The following is a 19390-nucleotide window of genomic DNA, read 5'->3' on the forward strand; positions in this document are numbered from 1 at the left end:
AAGGCAACCCTGCAAGCCTTGTGAGCTGAAAGGAGAAATTTAGAATTTACAAATAGTAAAGCATTATTTTAAAAAGCTGGTGAACACATCTTAAACTCTCTCCTTAAAAAATGCAATAATCAGATTTGATTGAAATATGTCAAAGCAGTTTTTGGCTAGAAAAAAAATGGCAGTTCAGTATTTTCTGTCAAGATATATTATTAACAAGATGCTATTATCAAGTTGATGAGATCATACGTTTCTTTGGCATGTGTAACTTTCTACCCTAAATTTGTTGGTGTTTATTTTAAGAAAGAATATAATTCTAGACAGTTTGTTGAAAATGGAGTCTATATATAAGTATGTATATCATATTAACACCACAAGTATATTGTTTTTGAATTATGTATTTTAAAATGTTTTATTTCTGGAATTATGTTGAATGTTATTCTCATTGCGTGTATTACATACAAGTGTAAAATGTCTATATTTATCCCACTGATTTAATAGGCAGAAGTCTAATTACCGATAATTTGGTCCAAAATAGATTTTGATAATGGATTGAGACTTCTGACTGAGGGCGGTTTTCGCTTCAGTACAATTAACCAGTCTACTTAACCCTTGCCTCTGCATTTAGGGGAAGATATTTACAGTCAATTTAGAAACATTTAGTATATTTTATCTTCTAAAAGAAAACCTGTCTTCATTAGCAAAGTCGGGGCAGAAAATTAAGATGTTAACCCCATTTCATTTCTAAAAGAAAGTTTATTAAAGATACATAAGTTAAGAGTTTAATAAAGAGTTGGCCATTCTTGATATAATAATTCAAAAATAGATGATAAAAAAAAGAAAATATTAAACATGTCAGTCCAATTACTTTATTCTGAACAGAGTTGTCACTGTTGGATGTTGGACTAGAAATAGGCATCAAATGTGTCTGCACCGTCTACGAGAATTGCCGATCGTTTGATTGAAAGACGATAACTCCACCCACATATTCTCAATTATCAAGTAACATTCTCAATGGCTATGGTACCTTTGCTTGGTAGGCCTTTCAAAACCAGTTTTCGGTGGCGACGTCAGTGACTAACGGTATACGTTTGCTTGGTCGACCATTTCTTGATTTAATGTTAAATGGACGACTGTTTAAATCCAAGCCACCCGAGGGTCTACAGAGTTGATTTTGAGCTTGTCATGTAAATAAAGGTCTAATTAATAATTTCTATAACGTCTGAAACCTAAATAAAGACTTGCAATAGGCAGATTTAGCTCTTGCGTAATGTATGTTTAATGGGGAGAGTTATTTGAAAGTCCTCGTTGCGCCATTTTAGCGTTACAGGAATCACTTGCAAACTACAATATTGCGAATGTGAAAGATGAACACTAATAGGAATATCAGTCCAAAAATGGTTCAATTCTGTTCAGTATTTACTGGAATTGAACTTTTATCGATCTATGCTGGTTCACTATGTAATAAGCTTGTTGGCATTTTGTTGTCTGAAAATTTATTGAATCCAAGCTGGAACATTATCTAGCGTTAGTATTTTGATTTTGTTTTCTTAATTAAATATTAATCAATTTGAGTATATATTAGCATGGATTAAGCTGTGATATATTATATATTTTAGTGAAAAATGTAAATGGCACATCATTACTTTATAACATATTAGCGAGGATTAAGCTGTGACAAATTATATATAATGCAAAATGACACATCGTTACTTTAAAACAAACTTGATCTATTTATATTGTTTCAAGGATTAGGTTTGGATAACCACTTACACGCAAATATAAAATATCGACTACACTGAGGACCAATTTATGTCGTAATCTCTTGCACGGTTAGAGGAATTCTTTGGGAAAACTGTTGTGTGGAAATTTTGTCCAATTGTCAATATATGTTTTATAAGCCCACAGCTTGTCCATCTTTAGGCTATGTCCGTTTATATTGCTTGTCAGTTCTAGTAAATACAATTACTGTTTATTACTGAGAGACATTTTTGGTTGTGGGTTTTAAAACAAACGTTTGCACCATTTGTTCAGCTTGGCTTGAAATAATAGAAAATCCCCACTTCCATTCAAATATCCTGAATAAAATATTATTTATATAAAAAGAGGAGAACAGACCATATGTGTTAAAGCATTTGCTGGACAAGATGTTTGGGGAATGAACATATCAACAGTTTTATCTGCGGCATTCAACACTATTAATCATCGTATTTTACTTCACAGGCTTAAATATAGGTTAAAATTATCTGCTATAAAACTTATTCAGTCGTACTTACTTTATCGGATAGTGCTCAGATTGTATGTGTAGATAATGCTAAATCAATTTCAGCCCAACTAAAATTTGGTGATCCCCAAGGATGGGTCTTGGGACCAATTCTATTTACTGTCTGTACCACTCCCTTTGGTGAAATTATCTGCAAACACTGTAGACTATAGTTATTTTGCTGAGGACACTAAGCTCTATCTAATAGGACCACCATGTGATATTCCAGACAAACAACGACAATCAGAACTTTGCATTGAGAGCATTAAAGTGTGGATGACGAAAAACTTTCTTGACCAAAACTCTGACAATTGACCATTGGCTCAGTCAAAATCATGTCTTTGATCATTAGATAGGCATCCCATTCATGTTGGAAGTGATAACATTAACCCCATTCAATCTGCTAAGAATTTGAGTGTTCTGTTTAACACGACTATGGATATGTCCAAACAAGTTGCAGAAGTTTTGAAGGCATGTAACTTTCAGCTTTTCAACATTGGTCATGTACAGAAACACTCAGATACAGATTCAACTACACAGCTAGTAAACTCTTTAATCACATCTAGATTAGACTATTTTAGGAGCGTAATTCCTCACTTTATGGACTTCACGGTCCTTCTCTTTGCACATTACAAAAGATACAAAACACTGCTGCATGTCTAATCACCTGAACAAACTTCCACAACCACATTACACTTGTGCTCAAATCCCTTCACTGGCTGCCCATAAACAGACCTATTCGATATAAAATAGTCCTCCTCACTTATAAATGCATCCATTGATTGGCTCCTGGGTATTGGAGTGATCTACTACAAATCAAAAGTCAAGAAAGAACAACTTGCTCAACATCGAAACCTTCTTGTTTCTAAAACTTCGAAATAGTCTTGTGGTTATAGGGCCTTTTCAGTTGCAACACCCATCCTATGGAACAAACTACCAGTATGACCAATGTCTAGGTCATATGTTATTTTATTATTTTTAATTCTCTTTTTAATTTCAAATCTATTTTGATATTCATTAATGCTTGATTAATCATTAGAGGGAGACAGCAATTAAACTGTCAGTCAATTCAAATTATGACAGGCTGCCAACTAAAGTGGCTGATCTGTTAAGTTTCTTCTAACTATTGTTTTAAATGCCTTAAGACTTAATCATTCAATAATTATATGTTATATGTCAACACCTTTAATAGGAATTAATTTATATAAAAAGACAAATATATTTAAGATGATTCAGGCTCTTTCCCTCAAGAAGGATAGTGCGGCTGGTGAGGACAAAGTAAAGTACTCGATGCTCAAACATCTGCCTAGAAATGCCAAAAGGATACTACTAAACTTCTTCAACACATCCTGGCTGGCAGGAGAGGTACCTAAAGAATGGCGGAAAGCCAACGTCATCCCTCTTCCAAAACCAGGTAAAGAGAGAACAAAGGTAGAGTCCTATCGACCAGTAAGTTTGACATCCACACTGTGCAAAACCTTGGAAACAATGGTTAACATACGACTACAGTTCTATCTGGAGAGCAACCGACTGATCGACGAAAATCAAAGCGGGTTCAGGAAAGGGCGTTCAACAACGGACCACTTGGTGAGACTACAGCAAGTCATGTCGCAGGCACTCCTCTCTGGGAACCTGTTATGTGTCGTGTTCGTAGATTTAACTAAGGCTTTCAATTTGGTCTGGCTAGACGGGCTGCTCTTCAAGTTAGGACGTATTGGTATAACGGGCATAATGTTTCGGTGGATCAAAAGCTTTCTGAGCGATAGAAGGATACAGGTGAATGTTGGCAGATTCCTGAGTGCCGTGCAAGGGTATCGTACTCTAATACGATCTGTATTAGACTACGGCTCTCTGGCCTTCATGAACTGCGCGCCATTACTCTTAAGGAAGCTTGACACCATCCAATACAAAGCTCTGTGTATTGCGACTGCCGTAGGGCAAGGGACTGGGAGAGAGAGGCACTACTGCAAGAAGTCGGGGAGTTGCCCCTATCCCTAAGAAGAAAAGAACTAGCGACAAGGTACTGGGCTAAGATCTCGCAACTGGGCGAAAGACCCCCAACCTTTGTCAGTCTACAAAATACAAGATATGTGAGAGATCCTAGAAAGAAAAGCTTCGGCCAGGGTATCAGGGAAACAATCAAGGAACTGCGACTGGGGGAGCTCGTGATAAATGAACACGACCCCCCAGCGATCGCCCCTTGGACGCTCCCTATACCGCCAGTTAATCTAGATCTACTACAGAAAACCGACAAGAAAAACAACCCCACTGCTGCACGTGCTTTCTCTCTAGAACACCTGGAAGACAAATGGCCGTCTGATGACTGCGACCATGTGTACATGGATGGCTCACGCAATCCTGAAAGGGGCACCAGCACGTTTGGAATATACCTGTCAAACAGGGAACAGGGAATAAGCAGAGCTTGTGGCCATTCGTGACGCTATATCATGGATTTCCCATCAAAAGACTAGTAAGTTCGTCATTCCAAGCGACTCTCTGAGCAGTCTGATTTCAATCCAAAATGACAACTCGGACTCAAGACCAGAAGTCATTTTGGAAATCAGGCAGCTGTACCAGAGGGTTTTAGAGAAGGGAAGCAAAATAGAACTCATGTGGATTCCATCACATGTCAACATTAGAGGAAACGAGGAGGCAGATCGACTCGCCAATGAAGGTCTCAAGCACACAGCACCACTCCGCACCATAGACTACAGCACCACGGAAATCTACAGTATGGTCAAAAGACAGGTCAATTCAATCTGGGAATTAAATCTCGTTGAACTTGACACATACAGATTCCGGCTGGATGACAAGATCTACACAAAGACAACACTCAATCACCCTAGAAGAGATATTTGTAGACTTATATCGAAGCTAAGGGTGAAGAGCGGCTGCGAGACTACAAACACCAAGTCATCATCTGTGAGTGCGGAGAAGAATGTACCACCAACCATGTCCTGGTAGACTGCGAGGTATACGAGGAGGAGAGAAGGGAACTAGTGAGAACAATGGAGACCAACAACATACCATTCAACACTAAGAACCTACTCTTCCCGAGACCAGATCTGAAACTGCAAATCTTCGAACAAATCCACACCCTAATGGACACAGTTGGACTAAGTAGAATAGTGATGTAAGAGGGGGTCATGGTTAGACGGGCCCGGCATCTAAACACTAAACTACATAGGGGATTTATACCAAACTGGCAGGATAGTGGAGTAAGGGGGAGTCACGATCAGACGGACTCAGCATCTAAACACTATTCCACCAAAAACAGACACCAAACCTACAGAGTTGGATAGTGGAGTAAGGGGAGGTCACGATAAGACGGGCCTGGCACCTAAACACAAACCCCACAAAGATGACATCTACCAAACTAGCAGGATAGTGGAGTAAGGGTGAGTTACGGTCAGACGAACTCGGCACCTAAACACTATTCCGCAAATAAAACTGACACCAAACCCAGAGAGTGGGATAGTGGAGTAAGGGGAGGCCACGATAAGACGGGCCTGGCACATAAACACTAAAACGATGACATCTACCAATCCAGAAGCAGACGAGATCATCTACCAAACGATATGTTTTATATTAAAAAAAGGGAATAACTTCCCACTAAACCAAATCCATGGCCTAAGGCCAAATGGAAAGATTGCAAAATCATATTCTAAAAAACAGGAATCAGCTTCGGCTCTCCTATGTCTTGTCTGCGATATCACTTATGTGGAAGCAGACGTTAAACACCAAGAACAAACGAACGAACGAACGAAGATGATTCATTAGTTGGAGAGACCAGCTTAGTTGGAGGTCTGATATGTAGGAAATTATATGTTGTTAAATTGTTGCTGTTAATTATTTGCTCCTGAAATAAAGTATTGAAGATCCATTTCAAAAATCTGTATTCATTTCTCATACTTAGAGAACACATGTCAACGAGTTACATTCCCTGAAAGTCGTAAGGTGTTTGAAGCCAGAATATCAGAGTCTTTTAAATCATGCTTGAAAATTCACTTATTGTTCCCCGCCTTTCAAAGAAAGCAGGGGACTATTAAAATGGGTTTGTCTGTCTGTCTGTCTGTCGGTCTGTCCCGTCCTGTCCGTTACACTTTTTGGGACACAAAAACTCTCCTTCTAATAGAGCTAGAATGTTCAAACTTGGTGTAGGTGTTTATTAGGTCAATGCCTTGATGGAGTTCGAAGATGAGCATTTTCTGCTTAGGGTAAGCAGAGATAAGCAATTTAATTGGTTGATGATTTGGGACACAATAACTTTAGTTCTAATTAAGTGAGAGTGATGAAACTTGGTGCATAGTTTCATTACATCAATACCTTGACTAAGTTCGATAAAGAGCATTTTTTGCTAAGGGTAAGCAGAGCGATAAGCTATTTGATTGGCTGAGACTTTGGAACACAATAACTCTCCTTCTAATTGAGCTAGAATGTTCAAACTTGGTGTAGGTGTTTATTAGGTCAATGCATTGACGGAGTTTGAAGATGAGTATTTTCTGCTTAGGGTCAGTAGAGATAAGCAATTTGATTGGTTGATGCTTTGGGACATGATAACTTTAGTTCTTGGTGTATAGTTTCATTACATCAGTACCGTGACTAAGTTCGATAATGAGCATTTTCTGCTCAGGGTAAGGAGACGATAAGCAATTTGATTGGTCAAGACTTTGGAAAACAATAACTCTCCTTCTAATTGAGGTAGAATGTTCAAACTTGGTGGAAGTGTTCATTAGGTCAATGCCTTGATGAAGATCGATGATAAGCAATCTGATTGGTTGATGCTTTGGGGAACGATAACTTTGGTTATAATTAAGAGAGAGTGACGAAACTCCGAGCATACTTATCATTATATCATTACCTTGACTAAGTTCGATGATGAGAATTTTCTGCTTAGGTTAAAGAGCGATAAGCAATTTGGTCAAGACTTTGGAACATAACAACTCTGCTTTTAATTGAGGTAATGTTTAAACTTGATGTAGATGTTTATTACTGAGTTCAATGATTAACATTTTGAGCTAAAGTTAAGCAGAGCTAAGCAATTTCATTGCTGATGCTTTGGGATAAGATAACTTTGATTCAATCTGATAGAGAGTGATGAAACTTAGTGGCTAATTGATTATCAGTTTGATTGCTTGATACTTTATTTTGGAATTTCGGCGGGGAACATCAGCCTCACTGTTAACTTGTTTAATTGTGTATAGGCCTACCAAATCTGACAGTGCAGCTCAGCACCATCAAGTAGAACAGCTCTACATGAGATATCTAAATTCTTTATTATTATATTTCCGATTGATTTAATACTAGAACAGGTAGTGCCAAAATTGAGAATGTGCTGCTGACCTAATGTGGTTCAGTCACATAAATAAACATCCATAAAGTCTTGATTTGCTTTCCTCCATCTATTAGATTATTCAAAAGTATCATGTTGGCATACAAAATACATGTACAACACATGTATTAGTCTCAGACAAATACATATATAGAACATGTATACCAGTGTGTCCCATACAAAGTACATTAGTGTGTCTCATACAAAATACATGTACAGCACATGTATTAGTGTGTATCTCAGACGAAATATATGTACAGAACATATATATATATATATATATCCAAAATTATTAGCACAACCGCAAAGCTGCACTACTTTGTTTCACGGTAAATGATGAAAAGATAAAAAAAGGTATGCCGACACAAACTGATTTCAGCACTGGTTTAATAACATTTTAACATTTTAAAGTACTTTTCGTCCGTCTTGGGACTATTTATAAATAATGTCATTGTATAAAGATGGACAGTATAGTATATTTATACATATTTACATAGTAACACTGTGGTTTTAATTGGCTATAGTTACCATTGTCTATGGTTACATAGTATATCGTTAACTAATAGAAACATGTACACACATGTGTTAATCTGTAGTATATGGGGTTCAATTTATGAACAATGCGTTAAAGATAATCATGGAATAGATTTAAGAAAATTAATGAAGCTAATGGCCAATTGTTACTTATTGACTATTAAGTCGAGGAACATATTTTTTAATAAAATGGTTTTCCATTAATTTCCTTTTCGTGGTGTCATCGACTTTCATTTTATAAAAAGGGAAAATTTAGAATTTTACTTGTAGGTGTTGTGCACATTTAAAAATATGTCTATTTACAAATAAGGGCCCATTTTCAATATTACAATCCCGTCGATGGTTGCGTACTCTATCCCGTAGATGCGTGGACGTCTCCCCTATGTAAAAATTTAGACACCCATTGCAAGTCAAGACATATATGAGATTTTTTGTGTCACAATTCATATTGTCGTTGACACTAAATGTAAACTTAGGAAAATTATATTTGCTATTTGGCGTAATATGGTCGCAACATTTACATCGAAGATCCGGGCATTTAGATACATAAAAGCCGGTCCTTGTGATAGATGAATTGAATTTTGCTTTGGTTAGGAGACGCTTCAGATTAGGTGGCTGTCTTTGTGATTTAATGAATTGAACCTTATCAAATTTAATTCTGAGGTTGTCGTTTGATGCCAGGATTGCCCTACTCCCGTACATTGTTTTAAAGAAGTTGGGATGTTGGGGGTTATGAGTAGCGACAAAGGTAATGATATTATCCGAACTGTCTTTTGCTTTAGTAGCCCTCAGTGTTTGAATATCAATTGCCAAAGCCTTATTTATCCCAACTTCTATTACCTCGAGAGGGTAATACTGTTTCAATAAATTTCTTTTTAGCTCACCTAATCTGACAACCCGGAGGTCTTCATCTATCACAATGGTGCATATTTTTCTAGCTAAAGAAAATGATATATTATATTTGGTATGGCGTGGGTGACATGATTTATATGAAAGATAGTTTTTGGTATCTGTTTCTTTAGAATACATATCCGTTATAAGGAGTTCTCCCCTTCGTTTCACTAGAACGTCCAAGAATGCGATTTGCAGATCGTTCGTTTCAATTGTGAATTTGATATTTAGATCTAAATCATTCATTATTTTTTGCAATTCTGCAATGTTGCCAATTCGTTCATTCCAAATACAGAATATATCGTCTAGGAATCGTTTCAACTGATTTTCTAAATATAATCTGTAATCCACCCCATGTTCAATTTCTACAATTGAGTATAGTTTTTCCTCAAGGAATCCCATTGTTAAATTACATAATTGTGGTGCCGCCTTGGTACCCATCGCTATACCAAGAATCTGTTTGTAATTGGTTTCGCCAAATGTAAAAGTGTTGTTAGTCAGGATGATTCGTATAGCTTTGAGGATGAAGCTTTTTGAAATTCTCTCATGACTGCATTCAGGATGTTTATCCAACCAATATTCTATGGCCTGAAGGCATAGGTCATGGGAAATGTTGCCATACATATTACAAACATCCATGGTTATGAAAACGTCGCCATCGTTCAGATTTTGGGGCAATCTATTAACAAAATCTATGTCATATACAGTACATGTATATGTGTATCATGCAAAATACATGTACAGTAAAACTATATCAGTGTGTATCATACAAATTACATGTATATTAGCACAAAATATATTGTACAGCACATATGTATTAGTGTATCTCGTACAAAATATATGTAGGGTACATATATATTATTGTGTCTCATACAAAATACATGTATATTAGCATGTTTCATACAAAATAAATGTATATTAGTGTGTCTCATACAAAACAATATATGTACATGTACAGCACATGTATTAGTGTATCTCATACAAAAGATATGCACAGTACATGTATATTATTGTGTCTCATACAAAATAAATATACATACAAGTATATTAGCATGTTTCATACAAAGTATATGTACGTGTATATAGTAGTCTGCCCAATACAAAATTTCATGTACCAGACTATTTTACACAAAGTATATGTGCATGTATATTAGTGTGTCTCATACAAAAAATATGTACAGTACATGTATTAGTGTGTCTTGCACAAAGTATTATAATGAAACTGAGCAGGATGAATGTGAATATTAGTTGTTCTAGTTCCATGTTCAATGAAAATTGCTTACTATCTTGGTCATTTCTGTAGATAAGGGATATTGTTAAATTTTCATGATAAATATATATTTTACTGGTAGTTGTTGAAAAGGTTATTATTCGTATGAATAATAAATATGCCTTGTGAAAGTAGTCAACCTCATATAATCAATGGTTTTCAATATGTCCAGTTTGATTAGACTGCTGACCAGCCAGAAAACTATTAATAGTTCCACATAACATTTCTACTACCATACTGAAGCAATCTGTATCTTATATACATGTAACATACCACTGGTATATTTCTCAACATACTAGGAATATATACAGTCTACCTAGACCATCAGTGATATAAAGCTCTTGTCGAAATTTCTCTAACATCATTGCATCAGTCCATTAGGTTAAGATGGGAGTTATGGATGTTACTGGCAGCTGCCATCAGATGATGAGAGTTTATAGTCTGTGTCTGCAAGACTAGCGTGCAGGTGGTGATTACCAATAAGTCAACCACCCGTTAAATGGTAATTACGGTATTTTCAGGCCCTAGAACAATGCCAATATCTCATGTTTGAAGCTGATTCACTTTGATTCTCTCTGCAACCATTGCTATTCTCAATTTGTGACAAAGTTCATTGATTTTTTTCTTTCAGTTTTACCAGTGCCAAATTGGTGTGTGGATCTTAACATCTCAGCGGGTCAGCAAATGATATGTCACCATTTTGACAATCAGACCTTGTGGCTTGAATCACTCACGATTAGTCGGAGATAATTTTTAGATGTGGAGACTGTCAGTTTGCTAACTTGTGCTTCTGTTGGATTATTTATGGAATAAATGCTTATAAAACACTTAGATAAAGAAAGAGAGAGGTTTCCTTATCTATATTACAGTGGATGATATGTGCTTTGTATTTATATGTGAGTATTCCCGCTGTGTTTGTTGTTTAGGCTATTGTATATGGTAAAGTTTATTATATAAGTCATATCAGTCTTGAATTCTGTTTTTATTGGCACCTTATAACAAATTCCTGTAGAGACAGACTGAGATTTAAATAATCAGAAATGTAACCTAAATGATAACTCTGGTTTGATGATGTGCTATGTAGAATGTTGGTCTTAAAAAATACAGAACTTTTGAAAGGCTAAGGCAAGCGGATATATATATCTTTAGATCAATGATAAATTTAACATGGATGTTAAAGAGGCTTAATATTATGTTATAACAATGCTGATAAACTTTTTTCTGAAAATAGGATGAGTATAATTCATGAGTATGTTTAATGTACACTTAATTAGATTTGATAGCTGAGGATGTTCTCTCAAGTGAAACCACGTTGTGCCTGCCAATAAAACTCTGATATTTGTCACAATAGCTGTCCTGTATATATTAACTATGGATCAATGCACATGTGCCGATGCACATGCTGCTGTTCCGAAAAAAAAAAGTTTAGTTCTAGTGAAGGATGATTTATTGTCTATAAAGATGTGCGTGGGCAGGCATTTTTAAAACTAGCCACTTGATCAAATACTGTGCAAGAAAAAACAACCTGAAGCATACAAATGAAATATGAACATAAAATGTATGAATACCCTTTAGATATAAAATACACTTTTATTGCTATAATGTGGAAGTAGCATTGTGATCAATCATCCTAGAATTACCTCATGAATCTGTTAGATATATCTTGATAATATGTTGAATTGAACTGAAATTATTATTAATAACTTGTTAAGCTCTTCTTATTCTTTTTAAACACACATTATGCCTATTACAGGTATTTCTTTAGGCCTGAAATGTTATCTTAATTATTAATTATACATTAATTAACTAATCCAGACCATAATCAACTCTTGATTTCATCGCTACCTTGCAATATTTAGCAGATTGGAATACATTTTTTGAAAAATAATTAAACGTAAAAAGGGATAATCAAGACTTTGTTTTTTTATCATATTGAGTTTAATAATGATGATCAAGGCTAGCTTTGAAATTTTCAGCATATTCTATTTACGTTACCTATGTTTTAACTATATTATAGAGAGAACTGTCAACTCTTTATCTAATTTCCCATAATGCCCCTTTAATAAACCTGGTAATATTTTCGGCTTTATTTTAGTACCAGTACAAACATGTTGTATACTGTCATGAAGGATATTCATAAAGTAAGTTTTCGAAAACTAGGTCTTCCAAGTCACCCAAATGTATTTAAAAAAGACAGTACTAGCCTCCTATCACTATAATATATAAGCATGTTGAAGGAGCTCCATTACTGTAATCATTTGCAAAATTCATACAAATTTCTAGCCTTGGGATTAATCTTGTGCTACTTTTTGGGCCTTCATGGTTTTGAATTCAACAGATTAAAAGAGAATAGATTAGAAAAAAGAGAAGGAATGCCAGTTTTGTGTATTGATGAGAATAGTGTGTAAATTACAGTATTTCTCAACATGGTGATAAAAGTCCTGTAATTGATTTTCATTGAAGGCTAGTGAATAAAAATCAATAACTGTTTTGCAAAAATATTATTTGGCCAGCAAGTTTGCCTGTATTTGAGAAAAAAAATGGTGTAGTAGCCCTTGAACTTACTGCATCTGTAATCAAGTTAGCTGATTATTGGCTAATTATTGATATAGAATACCACTGAGAGATACCATATTAGATTATAAAATGGCCAGCTTCAAGATATCAATATTGGTCACAGAATATGATAACATACATTCTATATTCTTCTTAAAGGGAAAATACCCCAAAGCGAAATGTTTTCATTTATTCTTGAATACATTGTATTTGATTTGGTAATGCTTTATGTGTGATTTATCAATTTTTCTGATTGAACAAAGCTTTAAAAACAGAATAAATAAGACTTAAAAATCAATTTAAAGAACAAGCCAGTACTAAAACTGATTTCAGTATAAGATTTTAGACTGATCTGTAAAAATTAAATACCCGGTACTGAAAATAAATTAGTGTGACCCGAAGGGGGTTGCCATAAATGCATATTGAATTTAATGTAAACTGTGATGTCTGTAATATTCTACTTCGGTCTGAAAGAAGCAGCTTCTTATAGTTTTAACATATGTAGTAAGACACCAATTATTAGATAATGACATAGTTATGTCATCAGTAGTATTGATTACCCTACAATCGAAATAATGAACTTTGATTATTTTATTGTTATGAGGTGTGTTGTTATGTTTGACTATACCACTAATTTACAGGAAAGATACTCCATAACTTATTTCTTGCCTGTCCAACCTCATGAGTTTTCTCTGCCTCTGGGTCCTCCAGTTTCCTCCCACTGCTAAAGACCCCTATGCGCAAGCAAATTATTGAATTAAAATTAAACCATATGTTAGTCCCAAAATGTCCTAGTTTATGTCGAGTGGACGTTAAACCCCATTTCTCTCTCTCTATCTCTCTCTCTCTCCATACCTTATTTCAGATCAGAGGACAAAAATGTTTATTGAAATCAATGTGACTGGGTGTGGTTAAACACATTAATTTTTTGTTTTAAAGGTAGACCAATAAATGACAGAAATAGATTTTAAAACTTTACAAAATGAAATAAAATGTAGCATCCAAATGACTAAACACTGGTCCTTGCTAGACCCTCTGTCCTGCCCCATTAAAAAAAGGAAACTGCCGGAAAATCCCTCACTGAACCACAAAAACTCCCCTCACAATTTTACAGTGAGGGAAGTTGGTTTGTGCTTTATTCCTTTGTCCGAATGGTTACTAAACAATATATTGGTTTTCTTTACTTTTCTTACTGTAGAATTCATGTTTTTTATGGCTCCTGTATCTTAATATATTTGAGCTTATATTGATCCTGGTGGTATTTATTTGTAAGATGGTGTCTACAGAGTTGAGTGACCATGTGATAGATTTAACAGTTGTGGTGTTTCTGCAGGTTTTAATCCATATTGATCGCAGTTGACTCTTACATAATTAAAATAAATGATGCATCACAGACAGGGAACCGGTTTCAATCAATAGACATGTAAGACAGAGTAGATCTGACTCGCAACTTGCTTCCAGGTACCAAAGGTCTGTTGTCACTCCCTCTTGAATTACCAGACACACATAATGATAGTGGAATATTGGAATACAGGCATTGCTGGAGTGGTGTGAATGAGAATCTATTGTATCAATATTCAACTAAAGATATTGATTTCTTTTCACTGTTTATTAATGTGCGGATAAAATTATAATTTCTGACAAGCCGACAAAGCTTTACATGTATATTATGTGATAGTGAATGGAATATAATATTAAGTTTTATTGATTCATATACAAGGTAAGACATTATAACAGCTGTATTAGACAGAGGGGGAGGAATAGTACAGTTCAATTAAATTTTCCTCTTTCTGAAAAAGATATCGTCAATATGACAAATATGTATTCTCAGTTATCATATAAAGAATAGGACATTGAAAAGTTATACAGTATTCAAATACAAGTTACATTTTTCACAAAACCCACTCACGCTTGCTTTCCATGTACACGTTTCCGCTAGTCGGAAAATGCAGGCTTTTCCATGCATGATTTTATGTATTTCCATGTGTACTGAAAATCGCTGAAAAGTTAAGGGAATCACACATAAATCACATCATAAGTGAGGATTTCTCTTGACACATGGAGTGTTCAATCGCCGCCTTTCTCTGATAACATTAACACACAACATGTGAAAAAAATCTACCATTTTTAAGCTATACATGCAAAATATCGGTTTCACTGAGTTAAATATAAACATCCAATTGGAAATGCATGCGTGTAGTAGACGCGCAAAAAAAAGGTGGTTGCATGGAAACAATTCCACTACATTTACATTAGACCAACTTTATCGCCGGTGGAAAAACGTACATGGAAAGCAGGAAATAATGATATATCTTTAGATTTATATTAAGCAAAAAATGTATTAAGCAAATACATTTGTTTCAGTATTGGCAAAACAGATCACATCCTTTATCGATATTTTGTTTTATACCATCTAAGGAAGTTGCATAAAGATAATGTACATAATGGAACAATTCTTCAGAGTTTTTGTCTTATGTGAATGTGAAGGAAGATCATGTACATGGTAGAATTTGTCTGATTTAAGATGATAGATTTAATATAACTACGGAATATAAATGTATGCTAACCATTATTGAATTTATTCCCTGTAGTATATTTACAGCAAATAAATATTCTCAGCACACGACTCGATATGAAAGGAATGAACTGTATTAATACAACTGTGATCATGTGCTAATGTCATACATAATGTTCATAAAACGTCTCAAAGGAAGGACTACAAGAAAGGAGAGATATAATTAAATATAACATTGGAATAGATGAATAATATCACATGAAAATACTCTTGCGGTTATCTTGGATTGAATTTCTAATTTACATACCGGTTATCTTGGATTGAATTTCTAATTTACATACCAGTACAGCGGGGTAAGAATTCTTGTATTGAGAAGGTAAATAAGTTATAGTCAAATGAAGTGCTTTACACAGGTTTAGACTGGTAATGGGAATAGAAAAAAAATACTTTGTGGCTTAGGGTACACTGCATGATAATGCACATTATAGCAAGTCTCCTGTATATGTTATATTCCATTCAAACAGCTATATGTAAGGTACACAAGTGAGTAAGGAGTATGGGAGAAGCTCTCAAATATTTTCGGGGACAATTTCAATGTTAAAGATACTTATTGGATCCAGCTTAATTGTCTTGACACCAACCATCAGATGTTATAGTTAATTAGACACACACACACACACATATATATCCTAATACCTACTTAAAACAGCATATGTATCCCCAAAAAGTAATCAAATTTGTATACTATAATAAGCCTTGGAAGACAGAGGTATTGAGTTGGGTTATTTAAACTGGTTTATTTACCCAAACTTTGCTTTCAGATGACAAATTTAAGCTAGCTTAAAAATCGCCTGCATTTTTAAACCAGCTTTTCTTGCACTTCTGAATGGCATTGTAGACTAAAGATGATACAATGTCAGCATTTTGTATGTTTTTGTTTTTTTTTCAATGTGAAGGGATTTTCCAGGATTGGAATTTTGTGATCCTGGATTATGTATTGTGTGATTTTGTTGTGTTCTACTCTAGCTGGTTTTATTGGGAATTCAATCTATGTCAAATTTATCCTACCTTTATCTAATGCCTCGAGTTTCATGATCTGAGATTGTGTGACATGTTATTCTTACTGGAATTGTGGGAATTCAGTCCTATTTACTCTCCCTTTTCTATATCCAACGATCGCATCTACAAGAGTATGTTTTTTCGAAGAATTATCTCGGATCTGAAAGCTGTTATGATTTATATTTGATCTGTTCTTGAAAACAGACAGAATACACAGTCATTAAACAATATCTACAGTATGTGATACCTATAAATATCTTTCTAACCAGAAGTGTGACATTTGTGAATGACATATGTACTTTAAATTAACTAGTGAGATGTAATTATGATATTGATCAGTTTGATTGTGTACACATCTGACTATTTGAACTTAGAAGTCTATCTGCCCCACATCCGAAAATTAGATTTTGTTTATGCTTTATCTTTATATATCATATGGAAAATGATTATTGTCAAGGTACTTGTAGCAGGGCCATGAATGACTAAAGTAATTTGGGGACAAGGGGGCACAGATTTTGAAATGTGATATTGACCAGGAAGTGGCAAACCGTATCTTGCGAGAATGGCAGCTGGATGTCTTAATACATACCTAGCTATACGAGAGAGTGAGGGTATGGGTGAAGCTCCCAAATATGTTTGGGTTTTTGGACAACTTCAATGTTAAAGATACCTAAAATTAGATCTAATGCAGATTATTGGAGATAAAAAAAAATGAGTGTGTTCACAACACCAAAAATTGAACAAAAATCCCAGAAATAGTTAGTGAGGTATGTTTGGATGATGGTGGTCTTTTAATCGTCATAATCTTATTCATTTACTCAATATGTATTTTATTTGCAAAAAAAAGTCAAAATATAAACATTGTTTGGGTCAAAATAAGATAAGCCAGTGTACAACTTTCCACATGCCTAATGTTCCACATTCTACACATAATCAGAATATCATTTGCTTTGGATCGTTCAATAAATATCACTCTTTCTATGTAATTATTACTAAGATCACACTCTTACAACTTTTTTAAAAATTCTAATTTTTTCATGTTTTTGTTTAATATTAGGTCTTGGTGAGTGTCAAAATGTAATTATGTATAGGTGAGGAATGGGCAGAACAAAGTGCAAAACAATGTGACATCGTAATTATGCACAAAAGGATATGACACAAAAGAATATGGACGTTTTTGAAATTGAGAGGATAAATTATATGTCATTGTTATGTACTATTTTGGTACAGATACACACTGTTTTTCTGTTCAAGTACTTCACTATTGCATTCACTTGGATGAGATGTAATGGAAAGGGGTTTAACTTACCACTTTTCTGCACCAACTGGGCTAATGAAGATGGGCATATGCCATGGGGGAAATTTTGCCCAACCTACTCTCATTTCCAATTTTAACTATCAAGGATTTGTTTATGTTCACACCTATGTGTACACATGACCTTGGATTATCGCCACATCTGAACAACTACACACTGTTTCATGACAAGGGGCAACCAAGCTGGAAAATCCTGAGGAACTTTCTTGGCCAACACCAGGAGCAAACTAGATACCTCCTGGTTAGTAAACCAGTGCCTTGCAGGACTGTGTCACCGCAGCTTCCTTTATTTGGATGAGTTACATTGAATTGCTTATGAGATAGCACATAATGCAGTAATAATATATGTATAATATGTATATAATGCTATGGAATGTTTTGAATTGTAGCAGAAAAAAAACTGTCTGTTTAATCAAAAAGGGATGAATGCCAAAAAGATAGAACATTAAGCCATAATTGTATGTTTCTGAACTCAAGTTTGAATCATAAAGTTTAAAATGACAGAGGAAGTGCCAGACTTAATGTTATTTATAAAGCTAGTTATCATACTCCTTTTGACTACAGTTTTATGTTTGAACTCTTGATTTGGATCTGTGCACATATAAAGAGAATTCTGTGTATTTACTGTTGGCTCTTTGGTTGACTTTACTCAAATCAACAGGTATAACTAATGTATGTGCCAAAGACATACTTAACATTTGACTTTGCTATTCTCAGCAAATGTCGTTTATTAAGTCATATGTTTCATATTTTTTCGACAAACAGTGTTGTATCTTAGATAATATTTGGGGATAAGAAGGGATATAGGTGGGAAAATTATCGCAGTGCTGATTTCTTGTAATACCACCTTCTCAAAACCTCGATCATGTTCACTGCTATTTATTCGCTCACTATGTTAGTTACCTGCAAATACCAAAGTTTGATAAAGGGTACACTATTTATTTGAGGAACATGTTACAAATATTGAAGTTAAGACAAAAAGTGTGTTCACATTTTAGTGTTTAACAGTTATTTTATAGCATGGAGATAAATTAATTTGACTTGAAACAATTGGCTACCTTCACCTTGAAGTTAATTATTTTGATTAAGGTTGGTACTGGGTATTATTGTCTTGATATTATCTTTATTGAGTTGTTTTTGTCTAGCCAGAAACTAACTACATATGTTCCATACCTATTCACATGCAAGTAGTCTAGCAATTATATTATTTCTGTTTTGTGCTACACTTTTTTTTCATATCAAATCCATACTTCAGTATTGAGATTTGATTAAATTGCAGGATCCTGTTGAGCCAAAATAGAATCAAATGACTGGCAAAGTTAATATCAGTAATGATGATTTAACATTTTTGTCAATGAAAAAAATATAATTTCTGACCATTGTGCTGAAATTAATATAGCGTGTATAAAATATACAGAGAAACGGTTGATTTCAATCCAGTATTAATAAAGAGAAGTCTGATAATGACAGAGAAATGGATGAATAATAGAGAAGAAAGTTTGTTATTAATAGGCAATTTGAAATTTGATTAACTGTGAGAAAGTTTGATATTAATAGTGAGTTTGATGATAATGATATTAGAAATAAAGTTGGATATTAATAGAGGGAAATTTTGAAGAATATAAATAAGATAGCATTCCAAGAAGGTTATGATAACGTCTACATAC

At 34.6% G+C, this 19390-nt stretch overlaps 2 protein-coding genes across 6 annotated transcripts in view; one reads left to right on the forward strand and one right to left on the reverse strand.

The window, feature by feature from the left end:
• LOC126811586 (inhibitor of Bruton tyrosine kinase) overlaps positions 1–19390 on the reverse strand; it is a 128415-nt gene that overhangs the window by 43987 nt on the left and 65038 nt on the right. The gene's annotated exons all lie outside the window — the stretch shown is intronic.
• The window catches only part of LOC126811585 (protein still life, isoform SIF type 1), a 117523-nt gene that overhangs the window by 7750 nt on the left and 90383 nt on the right, over positions 1–19390 (forward strand). For all 5 annotated transcript variants that reach the window (XM_050537280.2, XM_050537275.2, XM_050537274.2 and 2 more), the window contains exon 2: positions 10910–11174. The gene's annotated coding sequence lies outside the window, so the exon portion shown is untranslated. The remainder of the gene's footprint in view (positions 1–10909; positions 11175–19390) is intronic.

This window comes from Patella vulgata, chromosome 2, assembly GCF_932274485.2.
Source record: "Patella vulgata chromosome 2, xgPatVulg1.2, whole genome shotgun sequence".
In the NCBI taxonomy this organism is placed as follows: domain Eukaryota; kingdom Metazoa; phylum Mollusca; class Gastropoda; family Patellidae; genus Patella; species Patella vulgata.